The following is a 24948-nucleotide window of genomic DNA, read 5'->3' as shown; positions in this document are numbered from 1 at the left end:
TTCTGATTACAATTTTTTAAATTTTCTGAAAAAAAAAAAAAACAAAATTTGGTGTATTTTTCAAAACTTTGAGTTGTGGTAGCGAACGTGTTTAAACTGGACCAAATTGTATCCAATTTATATTTAAGGCAGGAAGAACAAAATGAAAGGGTGTCCCATTAAAATTTCGAAAATTGATTTTTAAGAAGCACCCTACTATTTATACATTTTCGACCCTTGAACAATATAGGATTATTAATAATAAATAAAAGTAATAAATTGTTATTATTAACAGCATAAAATGTTTACTCAGTAAAATACTGAACTGCAACAAAAACACGGCTCTATTTATACTTTGTCGAAATTTGTTCAATTATTTTGGTTTCTTTGCAACAATACGAGTGGAAGTGGGCAATGAAAGGTCTTCAATTCTTCGGTCTTTAACATAAAAGCAGGTGTTCCATAGGATTCTGTCCTCGGACCCATGTTGTTTTCAATATTAGGTATGTCAACGAACTGCTTGAAGTGTAAAAATAATTGCGCAAAATTTTATTTTTCACATAGTTGAATAAAACATAAGGTTCTTTTATCTAATTTTCGGGAAAAATTTTAGATGGACAAACTACCTACACTACACTTTAAATTTTCTTTACCTCGATGAAAAAAATGTTTCCAGTGTCATTGCCTACTCTACTATAGCTTTCTTGTAGTATTTCAATTGACGCCTTACCAGTATTTATATATTGCTCCGCTTTCGATCTTAATAATTCACTCAGACATTTAAAAAACAGAACTGAAAAAATCGCAGATTCTTAAAATAAAAAAAAATTGTTTTAAATCGGTGCATCCGTTAAAGATAGAACATAGAACTTGCTACTAAACAAAATCATTTTTTAGTTCTTTAGGTTTATTTTGGTTTAAAGCAACGGATCGTTTTGTAAACATAAAAAACCAAAAAAAAAAACTAAATCAATTCAAAGGCACACTATCCTTTTTATTAAGATATTTCTTCATTCAAAACGTTAAAAAAAACATTAAAAAAATAATTAAACACTAGCACATTAGTTCTCAATAACATATCTACTTTATTTCACTGAAACCATTAAATTTAAACAATAAAAAATAAAACACAAAACTTAACGAAATGTCACTTTACACACAAACAAAACAAAAAAAAAAAAATCAAAATCCATCGTTGTTGCCTCTTGACATAATGTACCTTTATACTGTTAAGGTGATGATGATGTCCATAGGCGAATGGTCCTGGTCCATATCAAAAAGAGTTTTCAATCCTTCCTGCTTCTCATTATCCTTTCTTGCACTTAGGCACATACTTCTAATTTTGTTTCAATTCCATTGGGAAATGAAAATTTTCAACCCCTGTCAAAGAGAGAAAAAAAAAAGAATCATCACAAGTGCCATCTGTTATGGAGTAGAGTAAGTTTAAGGATTAATTTTCTTATTGGAAACAAATTCCCTTTTTGGGGAATATTTGTTTCGGACAAACGGCAGTTTTTTTTTTTTTTTTTCTTCCCTTTCAACTAGGAATATTGACGAATGACTTTTCTAAAGGTGATAGGTACATTTCTAATTTCTCAGAAAAATTGAAGAAAAAAAACAGCGACATTTTAATTTTCACTGAGACGAACTATCTTCGTTTTGATATGGTTTAAAGAAAATGAGGATGTAAGAAAAAAAAAAAAAGTATTATTGTAATGCCTTTTTCATAGGCAATTGACTTTTTCTCGAAAATGTTAACCCTTTCGAACCCAGCGTTACTCTCATGTAACATTGTTTAAAAATTCTTAAAAAATACCTATTCCATTAAATAATTTTTTAGGTTTCGATGGCTTAGGTAATTAAAAGATAATAATGTCTTATTACTGGATTATTGAAAAAAATAGTCAAATACCACATTTTTAATTTTTTGTTATCAAAAAAGGGACTGATTCACATTTGTTTTTTTTTTTTTTTTGTTAAAGTTTTTTTTTTTGTATATGGCCATAATTTTGAAAAAAAAGATACAAAAATGTAAATCCAAAAAGTGCTTAGTTTTTTTTACTTAGAAGGAGTAGTATACATTTACTAGAAGTAGTAGAGTCATTTGGGGTAAGATCGCTCAGTGGGTAAGAGCGCGCAGTGCTTATTTCTCAAGTTGTGTCCAAAAAAAACTAAATCGAAAAATGAGTAAATCAGCGCTTAGTAAGACGTCAATAAGTGATGACCTTCGCGATTGTGTGCTCAGCTTCATTTTATTTTAAAAGCGGGTTGAAAACACCCGGCTCAAAACAAAAAAAAAAGTTGTGCGGGAAAAGTGTGTAGCGTCGGCGTGGGAGCATTATATACCGAGAGTAGTACATATTTTGGAATTGTGCATATTTATATTTGATTAAAGTCAAAAATTTGTTAGATTTTGTTGTATTTTATTATAAATTTGGTAAATAGAAAAAAAGTACCTTTGTGGGTAAAATCGCGCAGTCCATTTGTGGGTAAGAACGCGCACTTCTCCCCAAATTAAACTTTTCTTTTTTCAACAGGACAGAAACATTTGAAACATGAATTTTGAAAAACGAAGGCTGTTATTCATGAATTCCAAAAAAGAAAGGCCGTAATCTTCTAATTTAATTCGAAATATTTTTTTGTTTGTTTTGTTTTATAAATAAAGTTTAAGTTTTTGTATTTGAACTTAATTTGTTTTTTCATTAACATTTTCATTCATTTTAGTGAAAACTTGAAAGTTTTGAAATAAAGTTTTGTTTAACTAAGTATAACATTATAACCCAAGATTTTGAGCGATCTTACCCTGACTTTGGGGAAAGAGTGCGCACCTCGACTTCAATTGGTTTTTGTTTTTAATCATATGAAATATTTAAATTAAAAAACTTTTTTTCTGTGTTTTCTTGTTCCCAAAGTATAGATTTATCAAATCTAAAAAAAATTATGCTGATATCTCTTACAGAATCTTCACAATTTCGCCTTAAAGTGAAAAGTGCGCGCACTTACCCCAACTGACTCTATTTAGTAAGAAGTAGTATACATTATTATATAAAAGTTAATTTTCTCAGTTGTCCGGCTTTTATTACGTATGTAACTTACATGAGAGTAACACATTACTTTTGTTTTGCTATTTTTTATTTTGGAAAAAAACTTTTTACTTTTATTATTTCTTAGTTTTAATGTTCTTGACAGGATACTATACTAAAAAAAACATAGATTTGTAAATTATTACCTTAATATAAAGGCCTGCTCATTGTGAATTTATATCTGTAAACCCAAATTAGTTTCGATACCTTAAACCGAAAATATTTCCTTCTGAATGTAACAACGAAAATATTGCAGGAACCAGTCCTCCAAGAAACTTTTGATTTTCAGTTATGAAATAGAGCTTAAAAAGACATTTCCTTTGATATCTCACTCGCTGATTTTTTTTTAAATAAATTTTGTTTTTCGGCAAAGTACCTTCATAAGATTTGAAAAAAAAAAAAAAAATACATTTTAAAATTTTTTTTAGACATCAAACGAAAAATCTCTTTAAGCTCTATTCTGTATTAAATTACCTTTTATAACCGCTTTATCGCCCACTCTTAAAACAACAACAATGTTGAAACATTTTAAATAGCCATTAAATTATTGCCAATAACAAAACAATTACATGTGATTGCCTCCCTAAAACCGCCTCCTTTACAAGTGTAGCACTCATATCCTTGCATGTTCAATCACCTAACACCCCCATCGCTCTCGCTGCTGAAACACCACAATCGTCTCCATGTGAAATTCAAGGAATTTTAATTGCCACATTTCCGAACACTCTACTCTGCTAGGTTTTTATTCCTTTCATTTTTTTTGGAGCAATTTTTTTGTTTTTCATTTTTTTTTTTTTATATTGGTGTATACCTACTCCTTGGCCAGGATTAAAGCCGGCGTTAAAATCAACAAACTCACAGCGAGCAAAACGAGACAAAAGACCGTTTTGTGTAGAAGGTTTGGCAGTTAATCGCTTACTTCATTATAGGTTCTTCTTCTATCGTTCATTTTATGCGGAACGTGTGGTGTCCCTTTTACCCCGACACCGTCACATCCAGTTGTCGAAACCGACAAAACAAGGAAGAAGAAACAAAAAAACACAAAAAAAAAAAAAAAAAAACATTTTGACAGCATTTATTTTCCAATTTAACCTGTTGACCAGACCTTAACATGGGGGATTGAGAAGAGGTCAGGCAGGACCACGAGGCTTTTACCCTGCAAAAAAAAAAATGATGAAAAAATCGAAAACAAACATCCATTACACGGTATTTATATGCAAGGCAGAAGTCGTGTTTATTTTTGTTGGAGATTTTTTTTTCCTCTGTACCTACTCTTCGTACCACTCTTGGTGGTTTCTGTTGGTTTGATCTTCCTAAAGGCAGTTAAAAGGAATATGAACAAAAAAAAAAAATAGGTACTCTGCTGTTACCAATTCGTCCTGATGCTTGTGGTTGAATAAAAAAAAATTCAATTTGACGTTTTTTTTTTAGTATTTTGGTCTTCTTCCTTTTTTTTTTTGTGTCAGGTATTGGTGGTGACAATTACAGGCAATTAGCGTTTGTATTTGAGGCTAATTACAACAGAAGGATTTAAAGTCGTTTAAATTAGGTAAGGGTAAAACCAATTGAATGAAAAAAAAAGGATATACATTGACAGACGAATGTGTGTTTTGTGAAAATTGTTGCATGTTAAAGGGATGGTAGAATATAATATAACAGATTCAGGGAATTTGTAAACATATCTTCAGAAGTTAAGTTCCTATAAGAATAGGGAGTGAGATAGTAGAATGGGAATCCAGATTGCGAAATTGGAATATAAGCCAACTAGGATATCATTAAATTGCAATATTGTAAGGTACCAGCTATTGGAAACCATGCAACTTAAAATTAAATCATCATGGATTCGCTTCCTTACAGTCCTAGAGAACATCCTGAAAAGTTTGAGAAAAATCTAATTCCGATTGATGTAAACGGTTCTAAAAAATTGTTGCAATCGAGAGGGGTGAATTTTTTTTTTTTATTGGCATTTTATTTAAAGAAATTTGGTATTTTAATACAAATCAGAGGATTCTCATATTCTCATTCCTGTTAATTATTTTTCATTATTTCGGGAACTATATAATAATATTCACTGTAAATACCTACAAACAAAACTTCTATGTGGTTTAAATAATTGACTTCAAATGTTGTCTATTTAAAATAATATGAATGCATGTAATATACATACTGGAAATGTAAGGAAATGTAAGTAAATTTGGGTTGGGGTCGAAATACTGTATAGAGCAAAATGTTGTACGAGAAAAATTCTGTAGGTATAACAAAATTCTGGTTGGTCAAAATACTGTATTTCAAAATTGTGTACAGTAAAATTCGTAAAAATAATGTAAAAAAAAAATATCGTGGACGCGCAATTTTTTACATTATCAAAACTATATTTTTTTACGGCATTTTTACAGAACTTTGACATACAGATTTATTTAATAAAGGTTTCACTATGGCTTTCTAAAAGATCAACTTAATAAAGACTTTTAATGATGATTAATATAGGTACCTTATTAGGAGCTACGGTAAAAGGAAGCGATGAACACTTATTTAATTCTTTTTCGTTAACTTTAGTTTTGCCTCTTAAACTATTTATTGAATTCCCTTGTCTTTTTTGGCAATGAATTATTTATTAATGAATTTATTAATGAATTATACTCACACCCACCGCCAAAAGTTAAACCACACTAAAAAAAAAAATTGATGAAAATCGATTTACATATTTAATTTATTTCTTAGTTATGTTATTGATTCTCTCTCTATAAGAATATATAAGAAAACAATATGAACAACAGTTAATTGGATCAGATAATAAAGAAAATTTCCATTTCGTAACCCAGTTCCAAATTTTTGATGGAAGGAATTAATTCTACTTTCTTACTTTAATAATTATGTTTGCATACACTGAACCAAATTCTTTAGTAAATACAAGGAAAAAATTCGTTGAGCCAACAAAAATTTAATTAATTTTCAGCCGATGAAAAATTTAATTGGCTCAACGAAAAGGCTTTCATACGTTAATGAAGAACTTCATCAATCAATGAAAACTGTAGTATTTTAATGAAATTTTTCCTAAAAATTTTTGATCGAGAGTTAATGAATTTTTACATCATTTTACGAAAGTTTTAATCGATTAATGTAAAATTTAATTAACCACGGTGATATTTTTCGTTAGTCAAGGTATTTTTTGATTAATTTATGAAAGAACTTTCGTTAGCTAACGAATTTTTTCGTAAATTTTATGAATATTTTAATTAAATTACGAAAAAATATTCGTTAGCTAACGAAACTTTTCGTTGTATTAATTATTTTTTTACTAGATTATTTTTACATTCTTTTCGTAGAATTACGAATTTTTTCGTTAACCTACGATTTTTTTCATTAATTTTTCTTTTTATAAACATTTTATTGGACCTGTTAAATCATTGATTTAATAGTCCAAACCAAAAATTGGCGTTTCGACAAGGTTGAGCTCACTTAAGTCAACTGATGAGTCCGACTTATCGTGAGACACGTTGTCAATACGCAAATATTTTTTATATTCAGCTCAACTTACATAGATTTTTAAACAAAAACCTAATGTGAACTATATAAAGCAATATTAAATTTTTAATCATTAAAACAGAAATGCACCCAAGTCTACGTTTTTTTTTTTTTGTAAGGCAACGATTTTTTTGGTTAACTGATGTATTTTTTCATAAGCCAATGTAATATTTCATTAGTATATGAAGAATTTTCATAAGCTTATGAAGATTTTCGTAAGTTAATGTTGAATTTCATAAGTTAATGAATTTTTTCGTTACTTAATTAAAACTTTGATAAAGTAAGGAAACAATTCTTATTTTTATTCTTTAAAATGAGTATGAAATTTTTCGTTAATTGATGAATCTTTTCATTGAATTGGATTTTTTTGGCACTTACACAGAGAAAAATAGACCACATAAAATAGAACAAAAACAATAAGATTTCTCTATGGTTTTCATCCAAGAAGGAAACCTTATTAAAACAATCGGGTTTTCCTTATTGTTTTAAAAACCAAAAAAAAAAAAAAAAAAAAAACGATGACCAGGCTGGGAATCGAACTGGAGACTGGAGAACCAACCTGCCATGAAAATATTGATCGCGATTTTTGTTCTAGTGCTAAGTTGCAAAAAAAATCAACTTTTCAGTCAAATTTTAATAAGATTTTCTCTATAAAAATAATAAGAAATCTCCTTAAAAAAAACCTTATTAATCGTTGATTTTAATAAGATTTCCTTATGAAATGTATGGACGGTAAAACAATATGGCAATCTGTTAGTTTTTAGCGGGTCATATTTTTCTCTGTGTAAAAGGGAGAAAAAGTGTATGAAACGTTTTCATTAATTGATGAAGGTTTTCATATTACGAAAAATTACATATTTTCGTTGAGCCAACGAAAGTTTCGTTGGGCCAACGAAAATGTAGTGTATGAAACGATTTTCGTAATTTTACGAAATTTATTATTTTCAGTGTAAAATTAAGTCTTTATTGTCAATAAAAACAACACAATTATAATCAAAACTAGTATAATGTGTATTTGTATTTTGACATACAGAATTTAGTATTAACAGTATAATGACATACAGAATTATGGTCTTACAGTATTTTGACCACACAGAAATCTGTCATACAGAATTTTGTAAAGTAAAATTATGACAAGCAGAATTCTGATTTATTGTCACGTACATTCATATCAGTTTTATTACTGTTCGTGTTTTCTCGTTTAAAGTAATTTTTACTTGGCATACAAAAATCGAACCCAAGATAACAATGAGGCATAATATTACGCAATTTTTGAAGTGAAAATTTCTTTAGTATCGTAGTGATTTGAAACAAGATTAAACGAAAAAGCAACAGGAAAAATCAATTGATTATAACTTTTTTAGATAGATAGATAAATGAAATTTTATACTGTCGTAGGTAATTAATTTTTTTATTTGTGCAAAATTTCAATTAATTTCATATTCAATATCCTGAGATAACGGTAAAAAGATGTTCTTTTTCAAATATCTTTTGATCTAGAGCACATCAACATTTTATTTGACTTTAATACGCATGCTGTTAATATTACCTTGCATTTGATATATCACACATAACGGTAAGTGCTCTACAAGTTACACAATCTTAAATTGAAAAACTTGAAAAATACCTAAAAACACCTGTGGAGAATCTGTTGCCGATAACCAGCAATCTCAGTTTGAAATTTCGACATAGTTGGCTTTAAAAAAAACTTACTTTTTTTGTAGGCATGGTAGAAATATGATTGATACGTCATATAAAAGGTGAAATAGGCTTTCTGATGATATAAAATTTATATAGGTTGTCATATAAAAAACAGACCGAACAAACATTTTTTTTAGGAATCATAAAACTTTTTTTTCAACTAGATGTAACTGCAGCCGATTCTTAGTTCCGCTAAAGCAAATGGTCATTAGAACTGTAACGAAGCGAAAAACTTTCCAATATCCTTTTTAAGTATTTTTTTTGGAGAGAAATTCGTAGTTAAAATTTTAAAATAGCTCTGTTTATCGTAGAAGAATTTAAAAATGTACTGAATATAAATTGGCCGAATATTCGGCGGCCTACTCTCTTGTTTAAATTGGTACAAAGAGTGATAAGTTGTTTGCTATGAATTGCGAGCAAGACAAATTTTTTTAAAGAAATAAATTTGAACCATTCTTAGGCTTTATACAAAAAATTAGTTCGTACAACTTTATTATGTATAAAAACATTGAAAAATGAAATTTTTCTCGCACGGATTTTACAATTTTGCAGCAAAGTTCTAAGGCCGTGTGTGAATTGCGTTAAATAGTTAACCCCGTGTAAAATTTTTGACACTATTGAAATGAATAAAAAATGTTGAGCTATTAAAAATTTATTGGGTTAAATTTGAGTTAATTTATTTTTGCAGATGGTTTGGCAGAAAAAATTTTAATAATCCACACAGGTACTAACCTCAATAGTGTCCAAAATTTTACACTGGGTTAACTATTTAACGCAATTTACACACTGCCTAAATTAAATCGGGAATACTACACTGAGGGAAAAAACGCAACGTAAGATTTAAAATGTTCAACGTTGATTTTAATGTTGAAAAAATTAACATGAAACTTTTTCAAAATAAAATTGAAACAACGTAAGAAATTTTTGAAGTTATACTTCTTATGGGAGGGTGGGTATGAAAATTTACTTTTTGACAAGAATGTCAAAGGGATTATGACGCGATCACCCTGGGTAGCAGGGCTGTCGTTTCACCTTTAGAGTACACAGTACTTTAGTATTTAAAAATGCAGTACGCCACAGTACGGCAAACATAAAACACACAACACGTAGCAAGTTACATGTTTCATGTGGCAAGTTGCATGTGGCAAGTTGTATGTGGCAAGTTGCATGTGGCAAGTTGCATGTGGCAAGTTGTATGTGGCAAGTTGCGTGTGGCAAGTTGCATGTGGCAAATTGTGTGTGGCAAGTTGCATGTGGCAAGTTACATGTGGCAAGTTGCCAGGGTTGCAAAAAGCTAACATTTCAGCTCAGTTCACAGCTCAGCTCAAATTTGAGCTAGGTACCATAGCTTAGCTCATTTGAGCTGAGCTAAAAGTGAGCGCCCCAACTTCCAACGCCTACATCTCGGAATTTTGAAAAAAATGAAAAAAATTTTTTTGATGCCAAAAGGTAGCGGGGACTCTAACCTACATTTGGGTACAACTTCCATCCCTGTAGGTACACGCGTTCTCAAACCAGGATAACTTAAAGGTAAAAAAAAGTTAAGCCCGATTCTGAAAAAATAGGCATGATGTGGCGGTTTAACATGCAAAGCGATTTTTTAAAAATCTGACAATGTGCAAAGCGTAGGCCCATGACACAAGCTATCATTTGGCATCACTCCCAAAAATTGCTCTCAAGCGGCTTAGCTTCCAGGAGCGTTCAAAGATTCGGGGATTTTTCGAAAAAAAAAATTTACCCCAACTTTCAAACACGATTTTCTCGGAATTTTGAAAAAAATCGAAAAACCGGATTATACCACTTTCGGGTAGCTGAGAATATAAGCTTTCATATGGCACCACTCCCCTCTAGATCAAAGCCTTGCAACGCCTATATCTCGGAATTTTGAAAAAAATGAAAAAAATTTTTTTGATGCCAAAAGGTAGCGGGGACTCTAACCTACATTTGGGTACAACTTCCATCCCTGTAGGTACACGCGTTCTCAAACCAGGAGAACTTAAAGGTAAAAAAAAATAGGCTCGATTTTGAAAAAATAGGCATGATGTGGCGGTTTAACATGCAAAGCGATTTTTTAAAAATCTGACAATGTGCAAAGCGTAGGCCCATGACACAAGCTATCATTTGGCACCACTCCCAAAAATTGCTCTCAAGCGCTTTAGCTTCCAGGAGCGTTCAAAGATTCGGGGATTTCTCGAAAAAAAAATTTACCCCAACTTTCAAACGCGATTTTCTCGGAATTTTGAAAAAAGTCGTAAAACCGGATTGTACCTGATTTTTTTATGATTAAAAAAGAAATATTTTACTAAAAAAATAGAAATATATTTACTATTAACCCTAGAAAGATAACACTGGTCAACAAGGTTTTTGCCACAAGAACCAGAATATACTTTTCTATATGTTTTTGATGTGCTGAACTTGAAAATGAAGTCAGAAAATATGTATTGGCCTCCGTTTTTGAAATATTACCGTTAGAAAATGCCGAAAAACGTCATTTTGGCTGTTTTCGAGGTTTTGTTTTTATGTGGTGTAATTCATTTTGAAAAAAATTATAACGGTGTCTATAAGAACTGGTTTTATTCTTCCAAAAAATGTTTAAATCTTTCCGATATCACTTTTACTGTCCGAGATATTAAAAAATTAAGTACCAGTCTTTGACTCAGAAGCAGCACTGGCCAACCAAATTAAATTTTTTTTGCCACAAGAACCAAAACATACTTTTCTAGAGGTTTTTGGGTTGCTGAACTCGAATCCGAAATCGAAAAAATTCTATTGGCCTCCGTTCCGGAAATATTACCGTTATAAGATGCAACAAAATGGTTTTCTTATAACGGTTATATTTCAAGAACGGAAGCTAATAGAATTTTTATGACTGTAGATTCGAGTTTAGCGATTCAAAAACCTCTAGAAAAGTATATTTTGGTTCTTGTGGCAAAAATTGTATGCCCAGGGACTTAAACTTTAGATTAAATTTAGTTTCTCTTTGGCTTACTAACTGAAACTTAAGATATCTCGAGCAATAAAAGAGATATCGGGAAAATTTAAACAATTTTTGAAAGAAGAATATCTGTTCTTAAAATCATCGGTACAGATTTGTTTATAATGAATTACCCCACATAAAATTTGAAGCTCGAAAACAGCCAAAATGACGTTTTTTAGCATTTTATAACGGTAATATCTCAAAAACGGAGGCCAATCAAATTTTTCTGACTTCAGATTCGAGTTCAGAACGTCAGAAACCTCTAGAAAAGTATATCTTGGTTCTTGTGGCAAAAAAAAAGTTCAATTTTGTTGACCAGTGTAATCTACGTCTGTAAGACGTATGGCGTGTAAAGAACTTTTTTTTTCTAATTCAATTCAAATTTCTGGGTTTTTGTTAAATTGATTTGATTTATTATATCACTTCTTTAAAATAATCTTAGTAATGAGTTAAATAAATATGACAAAAAGTGTTAACATAAGACCAAAAATCTTTTTTAGAATCATACGTCTCTGAGACGTATATTATGATTATATTTCTAGGGTTAAAAAAACCAAGAGAAAGATCACGAAAAATTATCTGTTTTATTTATAAAAATATCCATGTGTTAAAATAATTCCATTAATAACTAGAACCAAACATCTTGAGCTATGGTGTTTTATAAAAGTTTAAAATATCTTCATATTTCATTATACTTTCCAAATAAAAATCAATGTACCTATCCTCTCACCCATCACAGCTCAGATCAGCTCACTTTACTTTAGCTCACCCAACAGCACAGCTCAACCATCAGCTCAGCTGACTTTCAGCTCAGCTAAAATGAGCTGAGCTATGGTACATAGCTCAAAAGTCAGCTAGCTCAAAATTTGAGCTGAGCTGTGAGCTGAGCTCAGCTAACTTTTGAGCTTTGTAGCAACTCTGCAAGTTCCATATTGCTACTAGATTAGATTAGATTAGATTCTTCCTTTATTCATTAGATAAATTACAATTTCTTTTTCTATTGGAAATACGGACATGACAATGCTGCCGTCTGCCGGAAATGACATTTCAGTATAATAAATAAAATTATATAAAGAGAAGATGTATCAAAAAGATTTACAATAAATTTGAAATAATAAATTACATAAATAACTGTTACACAAAATATTAGATAAAAGTTTATATTAACATAGATATGAGGAGTAAATTTGTATATAATTTTAAATTTGAAGTATTAAATATTAATTTTTTAATTTTAAAATTTTAAATTTTTTAAATTTTCAATTATTTTAAATTTTTAATATTTTTAAATTTTTTTTTTTTTTTTTTTTTTTTTTTTTTTAATTAAATTATATTATGGGAGAGCGAGAAACGTTTGAGCAATTTTAATGAGTTGCAACATAAAAACTAGTAATTTTAATGATTTAAAACATTAAAAGAATATCAATTTTAATGATTTGAAACATAAAGATTTGATTAAAAGCAATAATTTGCAGCCCTTAAATTGAATAGAGACTTGTTGTGAGAACTAATTTAACAAAAAACTATTACGATAAGTCATAGCATGATTGCAATATTTGTACAAGGTGAGCCAACCACGGGCGCCATTTAATATTTCGTAAAGACTATTTACGGACAGAGAACATTCTTGGAAATGTAATCTTCGGATTTCTTGTAGAATTGGGCATACAGCAATGAAGTGGTAAATATTTTCAGACTCTCTCCTGTTACATAGATCACAAGTTTGCTGAAGATCGACTCTATGTGGCATGAAATTTGCTAAATATTGCTACTACTAGTGCTGAAGCACACACAATTCTCATAAAATAACCATATCGCACATTTTATGCTCAATTCATTTAGTTTCGTTAAGCGTATACCGTACGTTCTGAACCGCACAACATGTGTAAATTTCACAGAATAAATTGAAAACTACATGGACGCAAGGAGGATGAAAGAATTAATTTATTGTTCACTTGATAAAAATGTAAAAAAATGATGTGTGGATTAATTAATTTAATAATAGAAATTAAAAATATCAAATGAAATTCATTTACATATACTGAATGAGAAGTATAACTTCAGTCGCGTGTACATGTGTACACACACTCTTTTTTTTTATTTTTGTCGGACTTCAGCTTTTGTTGCATTTTATCACTCTAATTTTCAACAGTGAGATAGCTCGTTGGTAAAGTATTAGCCTATTAACCCAAGAGTTGTAGGTATAATCCCCAGCGGCTGTTCATTTTTTTTTTAAGTTGAAACAACTTTGATTTAAAGATGTTTTATAACGGTAAACCACTTTTTAAACTAACGATGTTCTACTTTGATATTAAAATTTTCGTCTTCAAATCAAAATCATTCCGAAAAATAGTTGAATCAACGTGGTTTTCGTTGATTTTAAGTTGATTTTTCCCTCAGTGTACTATAAGAGTTTTTATTCTAGTAAATTTTAAATTTTTAAGGATAACAGCAGAAGTGCTAAATAATTCGAATCAGTCAGTCAGTTTTTTTTTTTGTAAATTGTGAAACCCTGTATTTTAGAAATTATTTAAGTGTTAAAAAATTTCTTTTTTTTTCTATTTTCAAAAACGATGAAAATATCCTGTAAATAAGGGTGTAAAGTTCCATAAGACAACAAATTCGAAAATTTAAGTAGGTAGAGCTAGTATGGCAAATATGGTCTATTTGTTGGTAGGTAATATGGCCATATTTTCTAAACTAAAACCCACGAGTTAATAAAAACTTAATGCACGCACAAACACTTTTATAGGGCTTAAGTTCAGTGAAGAGTCATGCTAAGGGTGGGCCATATTTGCTAACTGAGTTAACATCGGCTCTTTTTTTTTATATTGATTCGTAATTCAAATGACCCACCTATTTGAAGAAAATTATTCACTCTCTCTTCCTTAATCCACTCACACTTTAGAATCTTATACATGCAAATCATCCTGTAAATAAATAAGTTTCCCAATATTAAAACACAAGATATTCATTCAAACACATAAACATTTTTGCTCATTCATGCTAAGCTATACCTCACTTGCTCACGCTTAAGCAAACCCAAATCTCCAATAAGTATAATCCATTTAGAAAAATATTTTTTTTTTTAAAGATATGCATCAACGGCTACAGAGACTCACCATTTCCCTACGACTGATGACGATGCCGCCATCCACCGCACCATCAGCACATACACCTACAAACAAATAAACAACTCATTTTTATCTTAAAAGGCGAAACCCTATGTCTGGAAATAAATTTCATTATATGTATAATTCAAATTCAGCAAATAAGGCAAATAAAACCCTCTCAGTGAACCCAGATTTTTTTTTTTTTAACTACATCTTCCTATACCTAGGTATAACGATATCTATACAAAAGCTAAATGGTTATCATTCGTTCGTCCCTCTCTTTCAGTAATAAAGGATGCAAACTTTTTCTGCTGACAATTAAAAAAATGAAATACCTACTCTGAAAAGAATAAGAACAAAAAATACAGAAAACTACATACCTACGTATATATAATATTATTTTTTTTTTTATACATACATATATTCAATATAAACTTCCTGAGTTGGGATCGTATACCTACCCCAAACTCTATAACCCAACCCCAAAGCAAGCAAACTGAAGGCACAGGACGGTAAGAGGTTGCAAAACATAAGAATAAGAACCCCGCTTGAATATACATCACCATCATCATCATCATCATCCAAGTTTGCCAAGCCCGCAAGCCCATCATGTACACAATACTTAAGGACTAGCAAACCTCTTCTCTCTGGCATATAAAAAAATCCCCGGCAGAGTCTGGTCCGCTGCCATTTGTGTTTCCTTATCTTGCTCTCCCGCTCGTCATTTCTTCGTCCCCCAAAGACTCCACCGTGCTGGAATGTAATTATACAGAGAAAAGAAAGAAAAAAAAAAAACAAGAAAATCATTAAAAAAGGATACGTACGTACATATACACAGCTATACATATTGAAACGTCTGTTTTTTTTTTTTTGCTTCTTTATTTTATTGTGCTCATTGTCCGTCGCAAGCGTCCCTGAGATACCAAGCTTTATAAAGGAGCTAAAAACACATAAAACCCACCACCCCCTGCTGTTGGCTGCTGCTGATGCTAATATTGCAGTGAGAGGAATAACGGCAAAAAAAAGTATTGAAACGGTAAAGGAATGTCTTCACAACCACCTTCCGCACCACTTGGATGTGATATACGTATATAGCCAGCTCTAACTCCAGCACTAGCACCAGCAGAAGAACAGTAAGAAGAAGAAAAAAAAAAACAGATTGGATTCTTGCGCGGGCAGGCGAATACGAATACGAATTACTCTGCTGCTCCTCCAACCTCCACAATGATGGGGACGAGGACGACCATTTCAAATAGTCCGTCCCAACTTTTCTATGTGCTTGTACATTGCTCAAGTATTTTCTTATTTATTATTTTTTTTTTTTTTATTTTATTTTATTTACAAACTCTAGTTATAGTTTACCTCTTAAATGGTTGCTGGCAATGGAAATGGAAATAGAAAAAGGATTTTTACCTACAGCATCTATAAGAAAATAGATGGCAACTGGCAATGGTGACGGGAACGGTAACGGTAAAATAGAAAGCTCCAACCGCGAACCACTTGCGCGCTATTAAACGATTTGTTCTAAGATATAGATATGTGTTGGTATTTGTAACGGACACTAACACATCAAATACACTGAGGTCCTTCGAGTGTTTTTTTTTTTTTTTTTTTTTTTTAATTTTTCTCTCCGCTTATCCTTTTGCTTTTGGACTTGTCCGCCTTCCACTTTCCGCTTTCCCGTTTCTTATTCGATTTTTCCGCTTGAAGATGACTTGCAAGTGTTTTATTCTTCATGGGGACTATTTTTTTCATTTTTCTCGTATTTTTTTTTTCATTTTTTGTTGGACTTACAAATTAAGGACTTTCCATCGTGCGCTTACAAAGATATGTGTCTTTGTGTGAACGGTGGGGGATTTTGTATATTCGAATGGTTGGAAAAGCAAGTGTGTTGATAAAATGAAAATTTTTCCAGCCATTTTCCTGTGCATAGGTATATGTCCTTGTGCATATTTATATACAGTTTTAAATTGGATTTTGATATAGAAAGGACAATGTCTCCATCTCCATCTCCGTCTCCCCATGTATATTCGGCATGAAACGGATAAGGAACCATATTACCACCTCCTTTTTTTACGAGCCATGACATGGTTGCTTGTGAGATTATAAGAAGGACAGGCAATGACTGTGTGGAATCAGTTTAAATAAAATAATCCAGCGAGAATTGGAAAAGTTGTTATTTTCCCTGAGAGTTTGAGAGCTTTGAGGTGGAACAAAATGTCAAGCAGAAAAAAAAAAAAAAAACATTAATTAATTTTTTGTTTTTGTATATTGTATAAAGCAGGACCATAGATCATAATGGTTTTTTTTTTTTTTTTTTTTTTTCATTTTAATTTTGTGTGGTGTGGATAGGGATATATAAAGTCTTAGGGCGAAAGAAGAGAGGTTCTTTTCATCTCATGATAATTCGTTGTATTGTTTTTTAATTTATTGATTAATAACGCAAAATATATCAGAGGCGGGATGTTTTAAGACCCGACTCTTATGCTTTTATAAATGTTTATAAAAAAAAAACAGGGGCTCCGTGTTTCTATAAAACAAAAAAACGACTCTACCTAAAAGTTTATGACTGTGGGGTATACGAAACATTTTTATTCATTAAAAACTATTGTTTTTCTACATTATTTTTTATTCTAAGCTCAAAGGAGTACCTATTTCCAACCTAATATATTATGAGATAGTGGATCACTGTGGCGTATACGCAATTTTTATTTTAAATTCGTTCGTTTTTCTACATCCTTTGATACTTTTAGGCCTTAGGTCCGAAGAAGAGTTTTTTTTTTTTTTAAGTAAAGATTTTCTATTGTGTACACGCAAGAATTTTTTCTACAAAGGAGTTGGTTTTTCTAGTTCTTCGTTCAGAATTCTTAAGTTGAATTTTTAACTAAACCTTTTATAAAAAATTGGATTACTGTGGTGAATACGTAAAATTTTTTCTTTAAAAATATTAATTTTCCTACATCTCAAGTAGCACAAAAGTCTAAGATAGGTACACCAAAATATTTGGTGTATTTTTTGCACTTTCGTGATATGCATTTTGAATATAAAAAATACACCATTTTCTCGTATAAAATAAACTCCGGTGGTTAAAAAAATATACCGATTTTGGTGTATAAATGGCACTAGTGGTATATTAAATGATCTGTTTTTGGTGAAAATTATCCCTTTGAAATTGAAAAATACACAATAAATCTATGGATAAAATACACCATTTAAATTATTCTGATTTAAAATTTGAACCAAAGTTTATTTTTTATCTCAAACAGTTTGATGAATTCTAATTCACACCATTTCTTATGAAATAAATGAAAATGAATTTTTATTCACTTTCATAATATTGCCATAAGAAACCAATGGTTAAATATGATTTTGTTTGCCAAATTTTAAAACGAAACACATTCTATCTACTAATTTTAGATGCTACCCCCTCTAAAAATCGAGCGCCTCAAAAATGTCAGTGAATTAATGATTTTTTTTTTCGATTTTAAGAATCCATTTTTCAAAAATTATAATTTTTGTGTTGTTTTACATTTTTTTAAGAAAAGTTATTTTATAATGAATCGAAAAAACTAAGAATGCGGGACTATTAGGTCGATAAATATACTATTTTAATAAAATAATTAATCGATGTCTTCTATTTTTAAATGGCCTCCAATGAAAAATATGGCGTCTCCCACATATGCATTTTGGTGAATTTTATGTCCACAGGGTGTGCTTCCTACACCAAACAGAGTGTACAAAATAAACCGTTTTGGTTGATTTCAGAATCAAATAATTTTATGCACCATTAATGGTATATTATAAAAACAACTGAATATCGGTGTATTTTTTGCACGGAATCTCAAAAAAATGTTGAAATTTTGTACAGAAAAGACAGTGGTATAATTTTTATACCACTAATTTTGAGAAATACACCATATTTTTTCAATTTTCTCAATTTTACACCAAAATTAATGAATTTACACCAATTTATACACAAGTGTGCTACTTGAGATCATTTTGTACTCTAAGCCTTAAGCTCCGTGACAGAATTTATATCAAACCTTTAATGAAAAAATAGATCACTGTGGTGTATACGCAACATTTTTATTCTTTTAAAACATCATTTTAAACTCTAAGCCATCAAGTTGAAAGGAGTAGTTCCAACCTCCTCCATTACGAAATAGTGGATCACTGTGGCGTATACGCAACATTTGTTCAATTTGTTCGTTTTCTTACATCATTTGATACTTTAACCTCTAAGCTCCACAATTGAGTTTTTTAAACCTTTTTTGAAAAAGTAGATCACTGTGGTGTATACGCAATATTTTCCATTAAAAATATTACTTTTCCTACATCATTTTGTATCTAAGCCTTAAGCTCCGTGGGAACATTTTTTAGAAAATCTTTTATTAAAAAAAAATATCACTATGGTGTTTACGTAACATTTTTATTCTTTAAAAACATCATTTTAAACTCTAAGCCATCAAGTTGAAAGGAGTAGTTCCAACCTCCTCCATTACGAAATAGTGGATCACTGTGGCGTATACGCAACATTTGTTCAATTTGTTCGTTTTCTTACATCATTTGATACTTTAACCTCTAAGCTCCACAATTGAGTTTTTTAAACCTTTTTTGAAAAAGTAGATCACTGTGGTGTATACGCAATATTTTCCATTAAAAATATTACTTTTCCTACATCATTTTGTATCTAAGCCATAAGCTCCATGGGAAATTTTTTTTGAAAATCTTTTATGAAAAAATAGATCACTGTGGTGTTTACGTAACATTTTTATTCTTTAAAAACATCATTTTAAACTCTAAGCCATCAAGTTGAAAGGAGTAGTTCCAACCTTATCTATTAAGAAATAGTGGATCACTGTGGTGTATACGCAATATTTTTTTCATTTGTTCGTTTTTTTTTTAACATCATTTGATACTTTAACCACTAAGATCCAAAGTAGAGTTTCTTAAATCTTTTATGAAAAAGTTGATCACTGTGGTGTATACGCAACATTTTTATTCTGTAAAAATAATCGTTTTTCTACATCGTTTTCAACTCTAAGCCAGCAAGTTGAAAGGAGTTCTTCCAACCTGATCTATTACGAAACAGGTAGTTGATCACTGTGGTGTATACGCAATATTTATTTTTTAATTTGTTCGTCATTTGATACTTTTAGGCCTTAAGCCTGAAGAATAGTTTTTTTTTTAACTAAAACTTGTATGAAAAAGTAAATCCCAAACAGTTTTTTCTACAAAAAAGTTAAATTTTCTTTTCTTCGCCCACAATTCCGAAGTTGAATTTTTAACGAAATCTTTTATGAAAAAGTGGATTACTATGGCGTATACGTAACTTTTTTTTCTCCATAATTAAATTTGCACGCATTCAGCCTTACCACCATTTTTTACATTAACATTTTCACAAAATAAAATAATAAACTCAATCCGTGTGTTGTGTGTGGTGTGGGGTAGAAGTTTTGAAACTGAAATATATCAAATATAAAATCCACTGTGTGCATTCTTTAGTGGTGTCTGTATGGTAAAAAAAAAAGATAGACAGGTACCAGCTACCCACCACACGCAAAGCTTTCACACAGAATAATGAAATAACTTTGTAAGCTACGGTCCATTATATCAAAAAAAAAAAAAAAAAAAATTAAAAAGAATATCTGAAAGGATTAAAAAATACTTATACACGTGCACAAGGAAGGCAACATACGATTTTATTCCATGTTCTGTATTTCAAAAGATATACCCATAAAAAAGGAACAAAAGGGATGCTAAACATATACATTTGAGTGTTTTATGTCTGTATTTTTATCTTATGTGTGTATCTCCTATGTTGTCGGTCGCCATCCCAAGACTAAGAAGTTAACAAAAACTTTTGCAACGTTCAAGTGGAGAGGTAGCACCGAAAGGGTAATAATTTAATAAATAATAATAAATTAAATTTTTTTTCAAGCACATAGAATTTTCACGATTCACTGTTTTGCAACGGACTGCATAAAAAAATAAGAAGCTCACATTTTTATCGATAGGTGTGTTCGTATGTAACTTTATTTCTGTATTATTTATATATTTTTTATTTGGGTGGGTGGCATATGAACACGGCTATCGAATGAACATTTGAATTACATACATACATTTTATTTTTTAGGTATTTCTACCTAAGTAATTTAAGATTTGGTCACCTTTTTAGAACCTTTTTCTATAAAATGTCAAAATCTAGCTTTTGTGAAATTTCCAATCAAAGTTACTCTTATCAATCGATTTCGTATATTGGATATAAAAAGGAATCAAATGATTTCTAAATCCACAAGGTATTTAAACGCGTGATGTCATATTCAACCGAATGAGATAATACAATTAAAACCTCACTTCGCTTCATAAAACATATCATTTAGCGAAAAAAAAAAAAAAAAAAGAAAACAATCTGTTAACGATATTTAATACCAAGCTGCCGCAAAATATCACAGATTTAGCCGAAAGAGTGATTAATATCGCTCCAAACACTTGGTATGTTGGTTCATACATCGTAAGGGTACTTATTATTAAGAGGTCAAGTATTGGTTTCGTAGCGAAATCCAAATAAACGTTTTATAAGAAATAACAAGCAGCTTTTTAATACTAACATTACCAAAACAATCGTCTACATCATTTTTAACTCTAAGCCATCAAGTTAAAAGGAGTAGTTCCAACCTCATTCATTAACAAAAAGTGGATCACTGTGGCGTATACGTAACATTTTTTTTTTTAATTTGTTCGTTTTTTACATCATTTGATACTTCAACCTCTTCGATCCAAAATAGAGTTTTTTAAGTAAACTTTTTTATAAAAAAGTGGATCACTCTGGTGTATACGCAACATTTTTTTTCCTTTAAAAATATTAGTTTTCCTACATCATCCTAGAGCAAAAACATCCAACCTATCTGTACAATTATTTTGGTTTTTCTTGTTAATTTTTCCCAAAGGGTGTGTTACTACAAATCTTTCTACGGTATGTTTGAAATCAAATTTATTATCAGCGGCCCGTTTTTTTTTTTTTTTTTTTTTTTTTGCTCAAGCTATAAGCAAATTCATTCAGTGGTCAGGGTTTTTAACAAAAAAAAAAAAAAAATACAAACGGTTTCATCCACATTCAACAGACAAGCTCCCCTTGATGCATAGGAAGTCGAATAAAAAAATGTGTTTCACTTAATTTTGCCCGAATGGATATGGATGTGTGTGATGCTTTCTTCGTTCCCGAAGGACTCTGCGTTGTGTTATTTTTTAACACGCTCGTGATGAGCTCTCTTCTGGACTTTATTGGGATCATGTGGTTTTTGTGTACATTCGTGGTTATGGGAGAAGCAAAAAACATTTTACTTGAACAAAGTGGGATTTGTTTCAATTGAAAAAGGCAAATGTAAAAAAAAAAAAAAAAAAATAACAAAACAAAACAAGCTACTGGTTTTGCTTTTTTTTTAATAAGGAGAAAAAACATTTTCCAATACTCCTTAGGGGATGCCGCGCCGTGAGAATTAATGAAAAAAAAAGATATAATGGAAGTGGAAAAAATGCAAATAAACTCGGAATAAGCGGTTTCGACCAGTTGCTTCGGGGTTTAAGTCCCTTTTGATTCAAATTTTGCGTTTTGATTAATTAATAGGATTATATGTTATTATATATCTAATGTATTCATTTTTATTGTTAAAACGAGTATTTTTCTTTTTCGGATATTATTAAATGAAAGTCCAATGAAACACGTCTTTAAAAACACTTCTTCTGAAGTCACTCAACATACTAGACCATTAATTGTCTACATACACGTTCCATTATTTTTTTTATGTTAGTATTCACCCATACGAGTATAAATATAAAATTGTCAGGATCTTAAAGGCACGTTAATAAAAAAAAAAAGATGACAAGATGCCAGTGTTTTTTAGACTGTAAAAAAAAACTGGGTTGCTGGGTTTTCTTTCTTAGAATACATAACCTCAAACGACGACGCGAAGGCAGTGTTTTAAATTGTTTCTTTTTTTTTTTTTTTTTTTTCTTAATTTCTACTCTTGGGATGAGTTTTGAAAGGAGAATAATGTAAAAGGCTTTTATACTTTCTTTCCCTAGGTCTGTATTTTTGTTTGTTTATTTTTTTTTTTTTTGTCTGCTAAGAAGATAATTTTTAATTAGCTGGGTAGCTGTCACTAAATCATATTTAAAGATGAAATGAGGTGTTACCTAATCAGATTTGTGAAAGCGATTATACCTTCTTTGTTCTTCATGGCACGACAATGACATCAACGTGGCTTTGGATTTTTTAAGGAAATAAAACGCAAACAAAATATATGCAAGTTCAATTTCTAGCCAACCTGTACTATAAATTTATTAATACAGAAAATTGACAAGAATTTCATTTAATGAACCGAGTTATCTGGATCACATTCAACTCGAATCAATATTACATCGTGGTCACACATTTTTTTTGCACCTCTCTGATGATTTTGTCAGATATCCTTTGAGTCCCTTTCATTGGTGAAGTGACCGGGGTTTATCTTAGCCATAAAATAAAAAAAAAAACAAAAATACAAATAATCACTGCACAGTTTATCATAGGACAATTCATCATAGAAAACCCAAAATGAAAACTACAGGCACTAAAAAAGGTCCCTTCTCAAAAAGAAGAACATTCAAATAAAATGAATTAAAAAATAATTTTTTCTGATCGTAAATTGTGATGACTTGTCTCATGATAGGCTATCATGTACAGCCTATCATGAGACAAGTCATCACAATTTTCGATCAGAAGCTTATGCTTATGCAGTGATATATTGGATTTATTCTACAAATGCATAACTGCAACAGAAACTCAAGACTCTTTCCTTCTGAATGCAAGTAAGTACCTACTCATTCAAATATTAGATCTCAAACTTTAATATAAAATAAATGTCCCATAATCACCCTCAATCATATATTTATATGTTACATTGTGTTCTTATTTAATTATGAGATGGTTACCGCAAACCTTCAAAAAAAAAAAACAAAACAAAAAAATTGAAAACCTAACTTTTCCTGAATGACCAAAGGACAAATAGAAATGAGAAGGTGTGGGCAGTGACGGCAGAGAATAAATAAGATCCTCCAGAAAAAAAAGAACACAAACTAATTGGATAAAAATGAATGTCCTCTTGTGGTTACCACCGCATATTGCCAAGTACTAACAAGGACATCAAATAGGCAAAGGGGCTTTGACTTGGACCAACAAAATATTATACAACACGAAAAAAAAAAAAAACTCCTCGGTTCTATGAAAATGTCCATTTAAATTGATACACACCTTGACCATGTTGTTCGTTTTTTCGGTTTATTTTTGGTGGTCACATGTTAATGTTTTTGTGTGTGTGTGTGTGTTTATGAAATAAATTAGAGTGTCTCCTTGAGTGTTCAGCCCAGCATCCAGCACCAACAATAAAATACAAGACGTCAACAATGTACGGCAGCGGTGAAGATGTTGTCATCCGCACCGCAACGATGATTTGAGTCCTGTTACTGTTGTTTTTTTTTTTTATTTAATTTCACTTTACTCAAAGCAAGTCTCATGAATCTAACTAACCAATAAAAATGAAAAGGGTTAACATGGAACAGCGGTTTTTTTAATATTCGTTCTCCCCCATTTTGACAAAATTTTCTTGTATTTTTTAAGGACTTTTCCATCTTTTTTCACACTTTTGTCTTCTTTAACAAGATTTAGTTTTTTTTTTTTTTTTAGTCAAATTGGGCTGTCGTTGAATACTGTTACACCCTTATCAACAAAAAAGAGATTCCAGAAAAAAAAGCATGTTCGAGGTCAAGCTTATATGTGGGGATGAATCTGAATCCGAATATGAATAGAACATTTGGGTTTGGGGGAAAAAAACCGCCAAAGGACCAAAATGGATTTTCAGCACAAATGGACTAAAAATTGCCTTAAATTATTTTTTGTTTTCTTCTTTTTGTTGCCTATTTTGTCCTTTTCATTGCTATAAAGAGAAAAGACCTTTAACTTTATAGAAGATGAATAGCGCGGAGGCCAAGTTTTGCTTGTGTGATTTCACTTAGCCGTTCATTCTGGTATTCCTCCAGTAGATAGATATATGTACCTATTGGGAATAATGGGGGTGGGGGTGTTGTTTTTGTTGGCTGTGTGTATATGTAACTGTAATTTACATTTAAATTTATGGCGTGTGCGACGTGAGGACGTTGTAAACGTAGCAATCTGTCATTCGCATGTGGTAATTTTACACCACTTAAGTAGCCTTTATGACCTTTTTGGGTTTATTTTTCTTTTGGTGTTTTTCTGTAATTTTGTTGGATTCGTTTTTTTTTTTTTTTGTTTTGTTCAGTTTTCGTAGGGTTGGATGTGTTTATTTTTTATTATTTATTTTTTTTTTTTGAAAGAAAGTGGGGAGAAATGGACATTTCTATAATCGGATTTGCGGCAAGCTCTGACTGGCTAAAGAGTAGACCATCATCGTTGTAAATACGGGAATTAAAGTGTCGTTGAGAGGTAAATAATTGTGGCAGACAGAGTTCATTCATAAAGACAGTGATGGGGGATCATTTTTATTAAATAAAT

General features: G+C 30.8%; 1 long non-coding RNA gene across 1 annotated transcript in view; it reads right to left on the bottom strand.

The window, feature by feature from the left end:
• The window catches only part of LOC129920641 (uncharacterized), a 60837-nt gene that overhangs the window by 20794 nt on the left and 15095 nt on the right, over positions 1-24948 (bottom strand). The window contains exon 2 of the long non-coding RNA XR_008773282.1: positions 1199-1359. This is a non-coding gene — a long non-coding RNA (uncharacterized LOC129920641). The remainder of the gene's footprint in view (positions 1-1198; positions 1360-24948) is intronic.

This window comes from Episyrphus balteatus, chromosome X, assembly GCF_945859705.1.
Source record: "Episyrphus balteatus chromosome X, idEpiBalt1.1, whole genome shotgun sequence".
Lineage (NCBI taxonomy): Eukaryota > Metazoa > Arthropoda > Insecta > Diptera > Syrphidae > Episyrphus > Episyrphus balteatus.
The sequence above is the reverse complement of the archived record's forward strand: the minus strand, read 5'-3'. Positions and strand labels throughout refer to the sequence as shown.